The 18,739-nt window shown below is 36.2% G+C and overlaps 1 long non-coding RNA gene across 2 annotated transcripts in view; it reads left to right on the top strand.

Annotated features, from left to right (window-relative positions):
* Nucleotides 1-299: 299 nt before the first annotated feature.
* The window catches only part of LOC114010881 (uncharacterized), a 441,280-nt gene continuing 422,840 nt past the window's right edge, over nucleotides 300-18,739 (top strand). For both annotated transcript variants that reach the window (XR_008749754.1, XR_003552549.2), the window contains exons 1-4: nucleotides 300-397; nucleotides 2,258-2,414; nucleotides 6,216-6,295; nucleotides 7,126-7,194. This is a non-coding gene — a long non-coding RNA (uncharacterized LOC114010881). The remainder of the gene's footprint in view (nucleotides 398-2,257; nucleotides 2,415-6,215; nucleotides 6,296-7,125; nucleotides 7,195-18,739) is intronic.

The following is an 18,739-nucleotide window of genomic DNA, read 5'->3' as shown; positions in this document are numbered from 1 at the left end:
CAAGGGCTTTCTACCTTTTCCTGATGACTGCTGGAACAGAGGAAGGGTTTAGGAGGAACAGAAGGAACAGAACTGGACTTTTAAACAGTTACGGGCTTTTAACTTTTTCTCATGTAGTAGTTGTGCATTGTGGAACCTGGTGATGCAACAGGCTCTCAGAACAGGTTTAGGTAAACCTGTAGTCTGGTAATAAGTAACGAGAACAAAAATCTTCCCCTAAAATACCCTAGCTGGAGTTCAGCCATTAAACTAAGACCAAGCATTGCAACATTTGGCATGGAGCGGAGGTGTATGTCTGTTACTGCTCCAAAAGTAGGACCAGAGTTCACTTTCTGTTACATGTGTAGCTGTATTTTCTGGCTGCGATACTGTGAATACATATTTTCTTGTGTTAGAGGTAGGTCTTACTATTGAAGTTTAATTTAGGTCTTTGCATATTTAACAGTCCTGCGTGTTTAAAAATGCAAATAATAACTTTTAAAATGTTCTGAATTTACTTCATCACTAAGATATTTATACACCAAACCTGGGATATTTTACAGGTTCTTAGATTAACTTTGCAGACAGCTTGTAAGTGAGTGTGGGTTACTCGTGTGGTTCGGTGACACGTTTTGACAATCTGTTGCCAGAATATCTGTCTATCAATAAGTTTATCAGTAGACTTTGTTTATTAAAGAGAAAAGTAGTAGAAGTCTTTGTTTTTCTTTTCTGCTTAAGAAACAAGACAGATTGTCAGTTGACTTTTTTAATTTTTCTATTTTTTCCCTATTTGTTTGTTGTTTGTGGTTTTGTGGTTTGTTTGTTTTTTTTTTTTTTTTCTTCACTGCAGTATTTGTAGTTTGATTGGAAATACCTGCAGGAATAAATTCTTTTTTCAGTAATGAGGATTAAAAGAGAGCACCAAGGTATTACTATACTCAGGCAATATTCCTTGGTGTCTTATATCAAGCATTCCCTGAAAGTAAAGATTTGCATGTTCCATGTTAATTATCCCATCTATAATTTATACCATCACCATAATATGCTAACGAAAGCACTATTTATATTAATAAAGCATTACATTCATAATAACAACTCTTCGCAGTGGTCTTCATTCTACATATAAACCTCCTAACATTAACAAGAAAAAAAAATAGCTCTACTCCAAGCAAAAACTAAGTTAGTGTGTCTGGCAGCTTACAGAAACAGAGCACATCCACAATCATATTTTTCTACAATCTTAAGGGTATTTCATACCTCAGTCAACCTCTTTTTCTCCCTCAGGGATCTTAATTCTCTTTATCTACTCATTAGCATGTAAAATTAACACCGTTCCTGAGAATATTAGTGATCAGAATTTTAGTAATGCTCATATCAATGTTAATCTCACTGCATTTTCCATGACAATTAAGCAGATAGTAGAATTATATTGTAAGAGTCCTGTGACATCCATGTTTCTCAAATATTTGTCCTCTGTACTTGTGCATGAGACTTTTTAAAAAAAAAGACTAGTGCACTTCAGAGGGACAAATCTATTTTTGCCTTTTCTTACTGACATTACTGTAATGGTTGACACTTATCAGTAATATTTAATCATGGTGCAGAGTTGCTTCGGGGTGACTTATCTGAATCATCTTGGCCTATCTCTTTAAAATAAATCTGTCATATATTCATAGACAAACATAGAGGTCAGATAATGTTAGTTGTCAGGTCTGACTATGCCCTGACATATATTTTAAAGCATAGAGAGACCAATCTTAATAGGAGAACAGAACTGTTGGATTTAAATTACATGCTTTTCATCCTTTTCTTATTTGAAAATCCTGTCTGCTTAATTTGACAATAAATTAAGCACCAGTGTTAAAACTAGATTTTCATTGAGACTGAAGGGACAATATCCCTGTTAAGAAGAAATGATGGCAATGAAGAGGTCTGGTTCTTTCACCTTTACCTTAATTGAGCTATATGACTATGGATTTAGATTTAACCTGGTATCTTCCTATCAAAGATCAGTATCAACAAATTATGTGATTTTAGGATACCTATGAAAAGATGGCTTAGTTGGTATGTTTCATTATTCTTTTGTCTTTTACCTACCGCTACATTGGCATGTCTTACCTGTGCTGCCCGAAATCCTCCTTGGTGATGAGAAGGGAACTGGCTTTGTGGAAAACGGAGGGATGCTGGATGGTTTCTGACAGCTGAGGAAACATTACATAGGTAGCAGCCTGGAAAAGTTTTCAGTTCCAACTCTTTTTCTTTTTTTTTTTTTTGTCAGTTATCTTCCAGCAGGAAGACAGTGTCAAAGGCAGCCACTAGAATAATGCAGAGATGAGAGTTTGTAAAATGGAAACGCAAATAGGCTGTGAAGACCACTTCCTTCTGTTGTCTCTCCCCATATAAAGCTCTGGCCAGCCTCTGAAAGGGGAAAAAAGGTATTTATATAAAAATATGAGTTATATAAATATGCATATATAAAACTGAGTTATATGTCTAATGTGTCAAGCAATTTGTAATAATCAGAATTAATTTGTTAACAGGAAAGTAAAATTATATAGTTACATATTTTACTAAAGCTGTTCCATGGCAGTGAGCATGATTAAAAAAGAGCAGTTTTCATCCTATAATTTGTATTTTAAAGTTAAATTATAATAATGCTGTCATTCATGTTTCCATTATTTTTAATAAGTAAATTGTTTACCATTGTAATCTTTTTATAAACTGGATTTCTATCCTATGAAAAGATAAACAAGTGCTTTTCCAAAATTACTCAATTACAGAATTTCTAAGGATATTCCTAACATTTAATTTTCACCCTATATTTAATCTTCCCATTTGTGTTTATAGAGGTTTTTCCCGGTTCTCATTTCTAAAATGTGTCTCCTGGTGAACATTAGTTACTGTTGAACCTATATAAGCAGACATTTATTGACACTGTTAAAATAAACTTAGTGCCTACAAAAGAGAGCTTCTTTATACATTTTTATATGTCTATTTATCTTTTTATTTCTGCCAGAGTCAGTAAACAACTGCAGTAGCTCTCCTTTATAGATTGTAATGACCTGAGTGGAAAAGCTTGGCAATTTTTTAATTAATTCTATCAAATATTAGTGCATATGGTTGGCGAGGTATTTATGATCACCGGAAACAATCCTGGAGTTGATTTGTTGCACTAAATGCGTAGGGAATCATGCAGTTTTAGGGCTGGGGTATCATCTAGTTTATTAAAGAAACCAGCCTGAAGGCGACCTGTGGCTCGGTGCTGGGGCTGGGCTCAGTACTGCAGCGGGAACGCTCAGCCAGAGGTGCCCACTGTGCTTTGAAATTTTGAATCGAGGGAAGATCTCACGGCAGTCAGGGGGCCCGGCGGGGAAGGGGAGGGCATCACCTTGGCAGGGGGACCATTACGGAGTCCAGGTTGTGCTCCTCTTTTGGAGCTCGGTCATTGTTGTTTTGGAATTCACTCCGAGCGCAGTGCCTTCTCCTGAAAAATAATACGTTTGTCGTTTAGTCCACTTTTTTTGCCACGTGGCATAAAAAGGAATTTGTATCTTTTCCTACCTTTTGTATCTTTTACCTGCTTTTTTAAACAGCTTTCTGTATGGTTTGGAGTAGATATTTTATGTGGGTCCTTTATCAAATCTGTAACTGTATTTAGGATGGTAAGCACACTACCACAACAGAAAGAAATGTTTCCTAGTGTGGTGTGTCCTTCTAATGTTGTTAGGTTAACCCAGTTCAGGAGGAAATATGGGCAACCATAACTTTTTGAAACTCCAATTCCATCCCAGACTGGTGCACAGAAGGCATAGCTCATCGTCCCATAAACAAAAATATCACCAGAGGCAGAGTTTTGTATTAAACTGTATTCACCCATTGTTAAACTTTCTTTGTCTTTTGTTTCCACTTACATCAAACAGGCTTTTCATTAAGGAGCTCCCATTTGTTCAGAATTAGCTTCAAAAAGAAGGCAACTGAGTTGACAGAATGTAAAAAGTCAGCAATGTTTTTCTGAGGGGAATGTACTCTCACTACCATCAGTTATCCACTGACTTAGCACTAGTGTTTGGTTCTAAAAGAAACAAGAAATACCTTACTTTATTTTTATAAATGGATAGGAACACTATATATAATATTAATTCTTTGAATTCTTTGTCCACAGAAAATGCATGCAAAATAATGTAGAAGAAACTGCATACCTCGTGGATGAGCTGTGCACAAGTAAATGCTACAATTAAACACTGCAGGTTTAAGAAAACATTTTAATTTACAGAAATGTTACTATCAGTACAGAAAAAGGGCAATCTTTCCTGAAAAGATATGGTGCAAACACTACAAATCTCCTTTGGAAACCAGCAAAATTTTTAAAAGGGTCTGAGATAGAAGAATTTTTCCCTGTGGCATTAAAAAAGAAGAAAGTAGAGCAGAAGAAAACCCTCAGTCGTTCAAAAAGTGGATACATATGGTTCCCAAGAAATCTTGTAAGCTCAAATTTTGCTAATTCTAAACAAAAACATCTAAACAAAGGCTAATAAAAAATACCTTTAAAAAAAATTGGAAATGATGTCACTGGAATGTGTACAATTATTTGGACATTACATGGCAAAGGATACATTTGTGCTGGCAGAAGGTTGGGTAATGGAAAGAGCAGATCTGCTCTTTCTTTTACTAATTTCAATTAATTTGATTTTATAAAGCACAGGCTGATTAAGGAGATTGCAACAGTCTAAATATTATATGCTTCTTGAATCTTTACATTTCATAGCTGTCAGTCTCAGTTTATCGACAGGTAGTTGTCTTTTTGAAAGTGAATTTAGCGTGCTAGGAATCTTGGACCAACAGCTCTGAAACAGCTATAGGAAAGGGGTAATTCTTTTTCTAGACCACCTCTTTAGTCTGGTTTTATCTTGCCTTCTAGGCTTGCAAACACAGTTTAGTCTCTGTGCCAACTCACTCCTTGACCTTCTGCTGAGAATGACATTAGTAACGCCAGTTCTGGTGATAGTTCGTGATGTGGATATTTATCTACTAAAGCTGTGGACCAAACCCATCAGTTCCCTTCATACAGGGCACAACGCAGCCGCTGGGCAGCAATGACTTTCAGCCTTTACTGTCTAGGACCAGAAGTGAGCCAATGACCTTTACATGAAAGGCAGTATTGCCTATCAGAACCATCATAGTAAACACTCATTTAAAACACTATTTTAAAACTGATGAAGATATACCATAGTCGCTAATCAAAGAATAGCTTTAGTGCCTTAAAAATGTTAGTGTCATCAAAATAAATTACAACTGATTTTGAGCAGTCGATGAAGATAAAGTTCAGGGGCCATGACAGAAAGAGACCTTGGGATGGGTTGATACATTATTAATACAGTTTGTTGGGTCAAGGTTCAAAATACATATTAAACATTTACTCTTTTTTATTGCTCTGTGCCACACTTAGCACTGATCAGCATATTTTAAGAAAGTTACACGTTTTGTTCAATTATTTTTTTTGGCACAAGATTAGTATGTGTGTATGTGAACATACAGTTAAGCCTGTTCTCTGAAGACATTCAAAACCCACCTGGATGTGACTCTAAAACCTGCCACAGGTTGTTGGACTAAATGATCCCCACATGTCCCTTCCAACCCTGACCATTCTGTGATATATATATCTGTATACAAAAACACATGCGTGTGTATATATAGACAGATCTGGGGTTTATCTTTTCTACTGTTACATCATTTGCATGACTTTTTTCCCCTCCTACTTCCACCGATCCTTGATAAGATTAGACCCCGAGGCAAAAAATCTACAGGTTTGCCTGCTATTTTGACTTTCCAAATAATTCAGGAGGAATACCATAGAGTAGTTCCCCCCCATTCTGTTTCCTTACTTCCCTTCCTCCTCCTCTGCACTTTTCTTGCCTTTGTTAATGATAAACAATTTTTTTTACTCTTTTGACTCAGTAACCCTACTGACCCTTCATCTGTCAACGGAATAGGCAATTAAATCGATGCTAAACAGCCTCAAATCATATATTGCTTACACTCCTGTTGCTGCACGCTCAGAATTCACCTTATATTCCAGACCTCAGCTGTAGTTAGTTACTACAGCACACTAAAACTTGCTGTACCACCTGTTCTCTAAAGGACTGTACTGTAGTAATATGTTCCAACAGTTACTTACATTTCAAGGTACTATAAAGACTTTTTTTCAGTGTGTTAATGGTATTGTTGTCTTTCTGCAGGTACTATCATGTGTCTGAATCATGTTACATTGGATCAAAGAGCATGTCTCTTGTCATGTGCTCATGTCAGCACACAACAGGTGAGGTATGCTGAGTATGTTAAGACAGACGTTATTTTTTCCCTCTAAGAAGTAGAATGTTTTCTAGACTACAACTGGAAATGACACTTATACCTATTTTGACAGCCAAATCAATGTTATTCAAAACAGTCATAGGTGTTTATGACAGCCTGAGTCTTAATACTTCTAACATTTCTGAAAACGGCTGCCATGTGCAAGGTTTCCTGTGAGTGAATCAGAGTTTCAATTCTTTTTTTTTTTTAATTTAAAAAGTGTTTTAAATTGGTAGGAAAAGAATTTCTGCCAAAAAGGACTTGGGAAAAGCTTAATTAGTTCCTAAGTGGTAAGAGAATGCATTGAATCCATATATTTATTACACTACTACTAGAATTTAATGGAGAAGTGTGAAGGAAGAGATATGTTTGTTTACCTCTAGTTAAGAGTCATTTTTCCAGTAGTGATGGATGGGAGTTCACACATATCCAGAGCTAAGGAATACTTAATGTCTCTAATTACCTAAGCATAAGACATCTATAATACTGTACAGAAACTTCCAAAGTCTGTTAAGATTTGTATTTCTTCTTCCAAATATTCCTTCTGGTAAAAATAAGAATTTATTTGAATTCTTTGTATATCATAAAAATTTAACTTTCTTTTTGGAATGAAGGCTTTGAGGGAAGACCATGGGAAGAAAGACATGAGCAGATAAATGCAGCTGATGTGTAGCAATGTTGTTTGAGTTTGACCATGGGTTTGGTGCCAAATTGCAGACTTTTCATCATTTCATATACCGGTACTTACCTTTGTGGAAGCAAAACCCTCATGTTTGTTGTAAACTGATGTCATTCCAGGTAACACAACGGAAGAAAATGCTAAAGATCCAAAACTTACTTATTTTTGTTGTTGTTTGCCTTGCAAAGGTAAGTCTTTCTCCTATAATACAGATATGTTTCAGAAGTTTATAGGTGTATTTGTGGCAAAGAGTTGTAGACTTTTCTCTGAAAATAGAAACTCTTACTCATGAGAATTCAACTATCACACAGTAAAGAAAATTATTACAGTAAACATAACCTTTCTGTATAGATAGCAATGAAATGCTTCACAGTTATAGGTTCAGTTAGTTTTTTCATGTAGCTAAATCTTTCCAAAGATGTGTGCATTTTTGGTAACTCTGTTTCATGCTTTAATGTATAGCTTATACCAGACTGTCTTTGCTAGAAAATCCCATGTAAGAATTTAAAAATCTGGATTTGTGGCATTAATATAGTTTAAAAAAAAGATAAAAATCAATTCATGATTAGTCTTTCCACCTGCTTTTACCTGCACAAAAATTGAGAGCAGTGTAGCATCCAACACAGGAGAAACAATGCCACTTCATCTCCATGAAGTGCACACCTGACTGACAGAATTATGTGCATAGATAACATACTAATAAAATGGCTTGGACTATATTAAATTGGATTAGCTATCAACTGGTTCCTGAAGGAAGAAGGTTTGGTATGTGAAACCGTTATCTATGCAAGACTTTTTTTCATTTAACAAGTAATTCACTGTAATTAAAGTTTAAATGTAATAGCTTTCACTGTAGTATCCTGAGAGAGTTTACCAAAGCAATAGCCTAACTATATGAAGGCAGAGGTAATTTTTTATCCATAATGTATTTATGGAAATATGTCTATTATTTCCTAAAGCAGAAAATGATACTTTTTAAAATTACATTTTCTAAGAAATATTTCTTGTAATAGAAATTTTTACATTGTGCATAATTTATGGGTTTTGGAAACAGCTGATTAAAATGATGTCCTTGGTAGAGGTGGTCCAAAGAAGCCTTTGATATGCATTAAGATCACCTATATTTACAATACCTTTTTGATAATTTTATTCAGATGAATGTTCACATGGAGTTTTCACAGGGGGAGAAAGAACACTGTCTAAGTCTATTTGTGTTTATAGGTCTATTCTATGTTTACAGAGCAGTTTATTTTATGTTCTGTTTTTAAAAAACGAAAAAAAAATCCAATATGGGCTCTTTTGAAAACAAGAAAACTGTAATTGAAGGCATTGATGGATAGTTACATTAACAGCTCGTCAACAGCTAATCTGAGACCATCTGTTCTTTAGTGCTCTGAAAAGGTTAACAGCAGGTTAAGGATGCCTCTCCTTGCCGCGTATTATAATATAGACTTGCCAGGATGAAGGGATGGTTCTATAGTGCAGGACTTCTGGCGAAGCACGTTGTGCTGAAGTTCAGTTTGCGCTGCCAGAAGTGGCCACACAGGACAAGGTTTTTCCAGGCAGGCACATCGTTAACTAGTGTAATTTTTTGTATTTTTTTTTTTGGCAATGTGGTTTAAGCAGACTTAATCAGCAAGCAGGTATATATGTCAAGTTAAGAGACAGGTAATAAGTATAACTGAAGTCTTAAGATTTTATATTTTTTTTGGGGGTGAGGACCGTGGATTAGAGAAAAAAAAAAGGAAAGATTTAAAAAAATTATCAGAAAACAATGAATGTCCAGGAAAACTCTGAAGTTGATTCATGAACAATGCATTATCTACAGAAAACTGATTTTTCAAAAATTTTGCTGTGTATAATCAATTTTCAATATATTGTGTTAAAATGAATAGTGTAGTCTCTGGGGCAGAGCTGTTGTATTTATATGGAGCTTGGCACAATAGGTTGTGGTTCCCAATCAACCCCTGATTAGCTGTTTCTGTGAGGTGTTAATGTCAGGGCTACAGTTATGCCTGCCACCACCTATGGACCCTGATGATCTGACTTTTGACCTGTGCACAGCTTGACCTTGAACATGTTTCCTCACTGTGGATAGTGCAAGAAGACATGACTGTAAAAGTTATCTTCTAGTTTGTTTCTTTCACTCTTTATCATCAGTGTAGTCTTCATCACAGGGGAGAGAAAGTGAAAGTATACTTGCCTAATTCCAGAAAATGGGATTCATGGTAGGGACACAATGATTCTCTGACTGTCATTTCCATGGAAACGTAATAGAGGTAATAGTATTGTTGTCCTTTTGTGTGTGTATATATATATATACATATATATGTATATATATGTAAAATATATAGTTCTTTAATGGTGTTGTGAATCTGTGAGGTAAAAGGAAATCGTGCAGTTTAGTTAAAATATCATGGGGAAAGATTTCTCATTCTTGTGAGTATCTGGGTAGTAGGATAGTTGTAGAGGAATGAAGGCAGTGGGTTGATTAGCATTGATAATATGCAGCTGTAGCTTGTTCCCACTACGTAGTTAAATAGCCCTGAAGGGTGGGGGAGTGGTGGTCTGACAGAGGAGGAGGAGTGTGGTCTGGCCACTGATGGAAGGAGAAACAGCATGGATGGTAGAATCTGACCGATGGTAAAAGCCTTGTTGCAGCCTACTAGTTTGTGCTGTAACAATGAGTGCCCCGCGTAAGGCTGACTGAGTTGGACTCCGACTACAACAACTGGTGCCCAACGTAGCTGAGGCAAGCGGGAGAACCTGCGACCCATAACAGACACCATGAGAGGTGAGCCGTCGGCAACTAATCGATATGGGTGTTTTGTATTGTTTGTTGAACATCTTAACTCAAATTGCAGCTGATAGTCATGAAGGAAACTAAACTGTGGACAAGGTAAACTACGGCGAATAGAGGGAAACTGAAAATAGATTTAAAGGGGCAATTGAGAAGCCATCTCCACCTGTTATTGGCTCCCCCACAGCAAAGAAATCTTAGCAGATGACAGCCTGGCTCTTCATTTTATAATTTTGAAGTGGTTGTAGGAGTTCTTTGGGTTATTGCTCTCAACTGGGTAAAATACTTGAGGGCTATTGTTTTGCTTGAGATTACCTGTTTGACTCTAACATAGGCAGATTCACTGAAGGTGGAAAGCCTGTCACTGAAGGTGGAAAGCCTGTCTGAGAAGTGAAGAGAGGAATCATGTTGCAGTGGCTATGCTTTATCAGTATGTAAAAGCTAGTTAAAATGTGTCAAGAGTATTCTGCAGTCCTCCTGTTGAACTCTTCATCCTTTGCAGTAAAAGCATGAACATGTCACAGTACTTGTATACCTGAGTTAATGAATCTAGATCACTTTTGAAGTCTGACATGCGGACTTAGGTTGCGTTTTAGCTATGTAAGCAACTGACTTCTGGCTGTACCTACATTCTCAGTATAGCTGTCTCTTAGGACAAAAAAAAAAGGAAGCAGGGTAACTTTTCACAGGATAGAAAATGGCATAAGTTTCAAATGTATTATCACAGAATGAAGTAGAGTAAAAGTAATTTAACAATGAACCACCAACTATGTCTCTTATCAATTTAAAAAAAAATCACTAAAGTGTTTGAGTGGTTGAGCAACCTCTAGAGCAAAAAAAATAACACTTGTATCTGTAGAAAGAACTAAGTGAATAGGGATTATAAATTAGAGGAGTTTATTCATAATAGTGTCATAAGAGGGACAAGCAGAAGAATATTACTCTGTCAAACATCTTGTGTATCTGCGTTCCTATGGAAGGCATAAGAAAGAAACATGAGAAATATATACAATAATGAAGAGGAATGGAAGGTCTTAGCACAGGGTCATGCTTACCATGTAATTGGCATATGGAGACTTGAAGGAATAATTCACGTGCTATGCATCTTGAATAATACTTGTATTTGACAGGAGTGTAGCTTACCAAAGAAAACAAGTAAGGTGATATTGCCTTCCAATAACTCACTGTTATATCTAGAACACAGTGTTTAAGTGTCTGTAAAGGTATGGCAAAAAGAGCAAAAGCATTCTGATGTTGTGCATCTAATACAGGCCCCCAAATAGGGAAGCCCACACTCTGGAGACTTGAGGTGAACATCCATGAAACCGCAGGTTTGTTAGTTCAGTTTAATTACCACAATGTGTATAATTACAATACAGATTATATTGATTTTCACTGGCTTGGGGCTTTTTTGTTTTAAATAAAAAAACCTACAAACACTAGGTAAAATACATATATTACAAAACTGAAATTGGAGAAGTAAAGAAAGGGAAACCTAGTCAAGACAGCAGAGAGATTAGCAGGGAGGAATTTGTTGCATTCCACCAGTCTATTCTCAGTTTTGGAAGGTGGATCATGAAATAATAGAGTTCATGATCTCTAGGAAAGAATGGAAGATAATCAAATAAAAAAAAAATAGATTTCAATAAATCTGAGTAAGTGATTGGTTGTGCTTCATGTGAACCTAGATTAGGTGAAATAGGGTTAAAGACACTGCAAAGAAACAGTTTTTTATATTTTTACTACTTTTACTTAAAAGAGGGATGGAAGACAAAGTGTAGCAGGAGTCCTATTTTGGTAAATCCTGAGTTGTTAAATTGCTGTAAAAATAAAGTACACAAGGACTAAGGTTACTGAGGATGAATATATAGGTACAAAAATAGAAAGGTTAATGTACAAAATGAGATGCAGCTAAGTATTGAGGCTTTTTTTTTTTCTGCTACCACTAATTTTCATCTATACTCAGTGAAAATGAGAAGTTACTGAGCGAGAACTCTAAGACAGTCCGAGTGTTTGGTATGTTCTTCCTTCACTAAAAAGTCCAACTGTGATTACTTAAATAAGGCAATTAACTTTAATACCAAACAGGCAAAGCAGGCTATAACAGGAGAATATAAAATAGTTGGGTTATGTGTTTTCAGGTTAGTTGGACCAGATTAAATTAATCCAACCATCTGAATCAATCTCAGAGCCATTAACAATGATCTTAGAGATGATGGAGGATGAGTGAGGCTGTGAGAGTCTGAAAGTGGCATCCATGATTTTTTGAAAACATAAGAACAGGCGAATTACAGGTGAGGCCACCTAATTTCAATTTCAGGAAGAACAGTAAACCAAACATACTGCTTGTGAGCACCCACAAGATGGCAAGAAACCATCCATGTGGGTTTGTCCAGAACAAATCTTTTAAAGCCAATCTGATTTTCATCTGCAGCAGTATAACAAGCCTTGGGTAGATGAGAAGCAGAAGATTCCTATCTTCATTTTAAAAAGATCTTTTGAGACTTCTGCAACACTCTCCTGAGTAGGCTAGAGAAATTAACCCAAGGTTAATGTTTAAATGGTTAGAAAAGAGCACTCGGAATCACTTCTCTGTGTTTTACTTTCATGTGGTAGGTTGTATCAAGCAAGCTTCCTTAGGAATCCAACCTGTGATCTTTCTACTACATTTGTTCATTAATGATCAGGGTGATGGAAAAGTTAATGTGCTTGTCAGATTTCCTACAACAGTAATCTGAGAAGGGCTGCAATCAGAATAGAAAGCAATATTTAATTCTTGATAAATTAGAGGTAAATTTCTGAAAGAATAAAAAGCATAGAAAGGCCCTATGCATAGACAGTAAAGATGAACTGCATGAATACAAAATTAACAAGAGTTGTCCGGTGGGAGTTCTTCTGGAAATGATTTGGCGAATATTTTGGATTACAAATTGAATAAGAGTCAATGATTTTGTGCTGTTTCATGGAAGCAAATATATTAAGATTACCGAGCAGACCTGGCACTGTACCAGCAGGCCTACTTAAGAGATGTGCAATGCCTGGTGTAATCTTATCTGATATGCTGGTTTTTCTTTGCAATTTGATTGCTCTGATGTCCAAGCAAATATGTCCCAAAATGTATGGAGTGTAAAACTCATGTCGGTAGAAAGGTTTTTTTTCAGTTAAAACCTATGAAAGTTACCCGGCACCTTCTCCTTCCCCTTTCATACCAAGGGACAGACATGTGTGCTGATTGACTGGCTTTAATTGCAAAGTATCGCCATGTTTTGATTTTTATGCCTTAAGTTTCCAGCACTGTAGGTCTGCTGTTCTGTTTTGAAGTGAACTCTGCTATTGATATATTATTAAGTGGATATGTGGTTAGTACATACTTAGAATAAATTTTTTAAACAGGCTATAATTGCCTCAGTGGAGGTAGCTTCTATTTGAGTCTAGAAGCGCTGCAGCTAAATATTTTGCTAGCTGAATTTCCAAGTACTCTCCAGTACCTGAACCAATTTATGTGATCATCCTAAAAGTTCTGTTTACATTTACTGCATCTAGAGAAAGATACATACTAGTAAATCATTGCACATACAACACTATTATATTTTGCCCTTCCTTTGGGGTGGCAGAGAAGGGAAAAAAAAATTGTTCCAGTGACAGGTCCTTCATGTCTCAACTACAAACTAAAACACTGCCCTGCAGGAACCTGCCCTGCAGGTAAGTTATTGCTTTAGTACCTAGCAAAACATAGCTTGTCAGTTTTCATACCAGAAGTTTATTTGGTCAGTTTATTTTATCAGTTAGAAAGCCTAGGAAGTCTCAGGTATATTTGGACCTTAAATGTGAGTGCAGTACCTTGTGGGTGACATTTGGAGTAGTACTAGTGTGTCTTGACATTCTAACTGAAGTCTTTGAGAACCTTGTTGTGTGGATCCCAAATTGGTGATTTTTGTAGTCTTTTCAAAGGATTTACTCTATTTTACTTCTAAAATTCATAGATATTTGTATATGATTAAGGATTTAAATGACCAGAAAACTTAAACCAGTGTTCAGCATCTAAATTGCAAAATCAAATTGTTGTGGCTGTGTGTTTGCTTGGTTTTTGGGGTTTTTTTGTTGTTTGTTTTTTTTTTAAACCAAAACTAAGTTTATGGTCCCTATCCAAGCTCCCTTCATTAAGTTCTGGAGGAAGTCCAGGTCTGGATTTTATATACTTTGGTAATCAAATTAAAGATAGTCTTCATTTATTTAGGGATTTCTCTCCAATTTTTCTTGTGAAAGCAAATTCATAAAGACTTCTTACAAAGGACAATGTCTTCATTCCAGATTAATGTTAAAAATCTTACTGTATAGTTTAATTATGTCTTCGTGCAAGATTTAAAATTACTAGTTTTGCATAGGATTCCTACTCTGAGAGCTGAAATTTACAGCATCTGTATCTCAAGTATACAGCAATGTTTGGATATTATAAACTTTTTCTAAACTTGAAATGCTACACAAATGCCTTTACCATTGCAACAGAATAGAAAAAGCAAACTAATGCAGAGAAGTCTTTACAAGCACTTTGATATAATTATGTTCAATATAGTTATGGCAGCCAAACTTTCAGCCTTCTTGCAGATGTCTCCAGTTTTTAAGCCTTGGACCCATTTTCCATTTGGAATTTTTTAAGTTGTTTTCATTTTATTTTTTTAATAGAATGGTCATCCTCATATCTTAATAAAACAAAAATTGAATTATATGCACTGCTAGGCAAGCATGACCGGACTTTTGCTAGCGGATGTAAGGTGTGAAACCTGTGGGAAAATCCTATTCATTTTAGGTTCCACTTGAGAACACTGCAGTGCACTGGAAATGGATTCAGTCTTTACGGTACTGAAAAAGATAGAAGCTGGGGAACAATGGAAATCAATGATTTGTACCTAATTAAAAAGACCTGATAAAAATTCTAGAAAGACAGATGGCGAAGTCAATTTCTCAGTATAATATTAGCAGAGAGAAAGAATATGATTAGCTGTTGACATTCTGCAAGGGTAGAATGATCCTATCAGCAAGGAAGTGAAAGTATTTCTTTAACAATATTAGGCTGTACTTTTATAACTATTGTAAACCTGAGTTAATGTAAATCATTCACTTTCCAAGAAGTATGAGATATAATGTTTTTCTCAAATGTCATAGTGTTAAACTGACAAATTGAATAACTTGATCCAAGCTTTAGACTTTGATTGCTGAAGGCTAGACATGTACATGATCGGAACGTCAAAGCTGAGACAAAAGTCTGATTATAGGTGCTAGAAAATATGAGTACTTTCGTGGGTATTTATATCTGTATTTGTGTTCATAGTTTTCCATTAATTCTGATGAACTAAGAGTAAATTTTGGAAAAGGCTGTTTCCTGTATGTATGTATAATGAAGATAATGTTTCAATACCTTCAGCTGGGCTGTTCATTTTTTTTTTTTTACAAAATGCTTAAAAAGACAAAATGAACAAATTGTGTGATGGCCCAATAGCGAAGATGATCACGGTGGAGAAAAGATTTCCAGGATCTTCTAGCTCCTGCTCTAGTGAAAGCATTTTGTGTAAAGCGTTCACCTGATAGACTGGGAACATCCAGCAAGGAATAGACTAAAAGGTAGATTGTAGTTTGTACTGCACAGATATTAACATAATATTTGTAATGTTAATTACTAACTCATTTTTTATTTTTGAAGTTGAGACGGTAATAATCATTCAGTCCTCCAAGTGAAAGTAATTTTTCAGCCGTTTTGGCTTTAGCCTAGTGTTCCCTAATCACTTTGTGTATATGGTGGTTCTAGATCTGCATTTCTTGATGCTGTAGTTAGTTCTATTTTATTGTACAGCACATCTGTGACACTGCTGCGAATATATCTCATGGTCTCGTTACTGGATCAAAGCCTTAGTCTCTTGGGTCACAAACCCGCTTAATGTTCCTGTGCAGACCCCTCCAGACTTCTACAAAAAAACCAGCACCTTGTGCTCATAAAAACATCTGTTCAGGACATAAGCAATCAGAAAAGAGGGGGAAGAAGCACTCTTAAAAACTATCTGAGCTTCTGAGTTATAAAACATTTATTTCTTTTTTTTTTTTTTTTGTTAGTATCAGCTTTTCATTCTATCTGCTTACCATGTTGGTCTGTCACAACCGGGCTCCCCAAATTAGTTGTTTATTGGTTTAGGAAGTAAAAACGTGGGGGGAAAAAGCTCAAGGTTGAAGACTATTTAAAAAAAAAGTTTATGATCCTGAAAAGAGAATCAAGGACTTCTTGATTTTTCAGATGCTAGTGCTTGTGTTTTATGTACATTATTTTATGAAATATAAAAGCTTCGTATTATTAAGCTGTGATAGAATATAACAAGAAAAAATATGGACTCTTGTTTCCTGTTCCATGAGGGAAGTTTTCTGATTTTGAAATTGGATCAATTGACAGCAAAGGAGTAATCCATTCTGGAAAGAGCTAAATAGATCCCTGACAATGGATAAATGGATGCAGCCTTGAAGTAGTGCATGTTGAGGTCATACCCTGCATTACAGTACTGATAACAATCCTTACCACATCTGGTAACTCAAGGAAGAGAGCAAATATTTCAGGATTCCTGGGCTTTCTTATTGTCCTTGGATTCAGGCCAGCTGCTGCCAATAACTGTGTGGTTCTGTAGAAAGATGGCCTGTGGCCCCATCACGCGGTGCTTATTGCCAGTGGGTACGTTTTTTAAAGCATGGCCAGATTGTGGAAGGGAAAGCAGGTTTCACTGGATGGTGAACAATGTTGAGCATGCTAGCAACATACCTGTACCTGGGGTCTACGCCTTCTTGTCAGGAGCCCACCACCTTCTGCCTGCTTGACAACAGGACTGCCACTCAAAGGGACCTAGGCAAGGAGGAGGGAATGGGTTACAGGAACTTTTTGAGATTCAGTTGAGGACAGAGGTACTTGCAAAGCAAAACGCTCTTGCAAAAGTACAGGCTGAAGTCTGACTTTTGGGAACCTGAGCCTTTCTTGTATGGGGCATAACAGTCACAGAGTCTGTATGAGATCTATGACTCATCCTACCATACTGAGTCATCTGTGGTTTTAAGGCCTGATACGTTGTAGTGTCCTCCATTAAATGCTCCTGATAAAATAAATCATGAATGTAACCTCTGTATTCCAAAAGAATGCAACATTTGGCTGTTATAGCTGTGAGCTACACATAGCTTTAAATGAGAACAAGAGTACAGCCATAACTTGTGTTAGGGTGTGTGCTACATTCATACATATCTGACAATATAGAAATGTGTATCTAACAATAAAAACTTCTGCACATATGTTGGTTATTCTAACCATAACATTTGCAAAGTTGTCAATAAAAATGGTCTGAAAGTGCTAGGTGCTGTCTTTTGAGGAAAACTAGGCTAACACTGAAATTTCATATAGCCTTCTGAGAACCTACCTGATGGGAAGACAACAAAAGCACCTGCTTTTCTCCCCAAGGCAGGAGCCTGCTGCACTTTTGGAAGGTTTTAGCACTGCATGACAGACAGTAGCTTTTCCTGAAAGTTTTTCTTGGCATGTAGGTGTCTTTGGTAGTCTTGCCAGTACAAATATCTACCTGCATTTTCTCATCCTGAATAATCCTTCATTTAAGAAAAAAAAAAAGGGGGGGGGGGGGGGGGGGGGAGGCATGACGAGGTAGAGGTTTGCAAATCCTCTAGCAAAGAAGATTTTAAGGCTTAAATAACTGCAATGTGAACTTATTGCCACATGTAATACAGCTGCTTGATTTATCACCTTGGAAACAGCCTGAAATCTTTGTTTTGTATACTAGCTCTACTGTGATTTAAAAGCGGTAGATGAGTGAAACATATATCTAATAAGATTTAACTCTTCTATGGTAAGAACATGTAATTGGACATATTAATTTCTCGATTCTGGCCATAATTTTTCAAATAGAAAAGCTTTCCATGTGAATGAACAGAGCTCTTGCCACTATATCAAGTTCCATCTTCATACCAGTAAATTTGTTCTTCTGCCCTATCAAAAGCCTTCTAAACAGAGTTTTTTACTGACCTACCAAGTTAAATTCTCTTACTGGTATTTGAAAGAAACAGTTAAACCTTTTTTTTTTTTTTCTTCCTTTCTCCCCGCCCCCAGCTGGTATCTATTTTCTATCGAGCATAAGTGGTAATGGCAGCTCCCTATAACTAGAATGTTTGCTCCCTTGGGAGAAAATGCCATCCAGATCCTTCCACCTAACGTGCTAATACATATTTCTAGAGCAACACTTATGTACTTTTAATCTACTTCCAAGATCTTAATACAGATGGGTGGTTACAGTAGCTAAGACTGTATAAACTGCATAGATCTCAAGAATCTATACATGCCGTGAATATTCTGTAATCAATAGGTTCTTCAGACTTCGTAGGGACTGTGGAATGGCCACTAAGTAGACTTTATTGAGTTATTTCTTGCTTTCTCATTACATATCTGCTTGGGTTTTTTCCACCTTCTGGAGAATCAACAGAGATGAAATAAAAGTGCTTTTATTTATTAGTCTAAAAACCTGTTCTCTGACTTTCTATTGCTTTTACTTGTACAAGTCAGAGGCATACAGTGGCATTGCACAAGGGTTTGAGCCCATGTCATATTTTTCTGCTGGTGACAACCGGCATATGGAAAAAGTAAATCTCAAGTTTCTTTCCTTTTTTATTTTTCTTCATTAGGTTTACTATGGCAGTCAAATTATACTGTGATTCACAAGCATCTCTGATAAGTGAAATTGAGTAATAAATCTAGAACCTGCAAAACACCATTGGTCCATGTCCTGAAAGTGAATTGTTTCCAAATATCACTGTACACTTAGTGTTATAGGGTATATTGCATTGTTCATCCTTTTTAATATCATATTGCGTTTTAAATAAAAGAATGCTTGATATTAAGAAAAATG

The sequence above is a fragment of the Falco peregrinus genome, chromosome 13, assembly GCF_023634155.1.
Source record: "Falco peregrinus isolate bFalPer1 chromosome 13, bFalPer1.pri, whole genome shotgun sequence".
Classification (NCBI taxonomy): Eukaryota; Metazoa; Chordata; class Aves; order Falconiformes; family Falconidae; genus Falco; species Falco peregrinus.
This window is presented reverse-complemented; position numbering and strand designations above follow the sequence as displayed.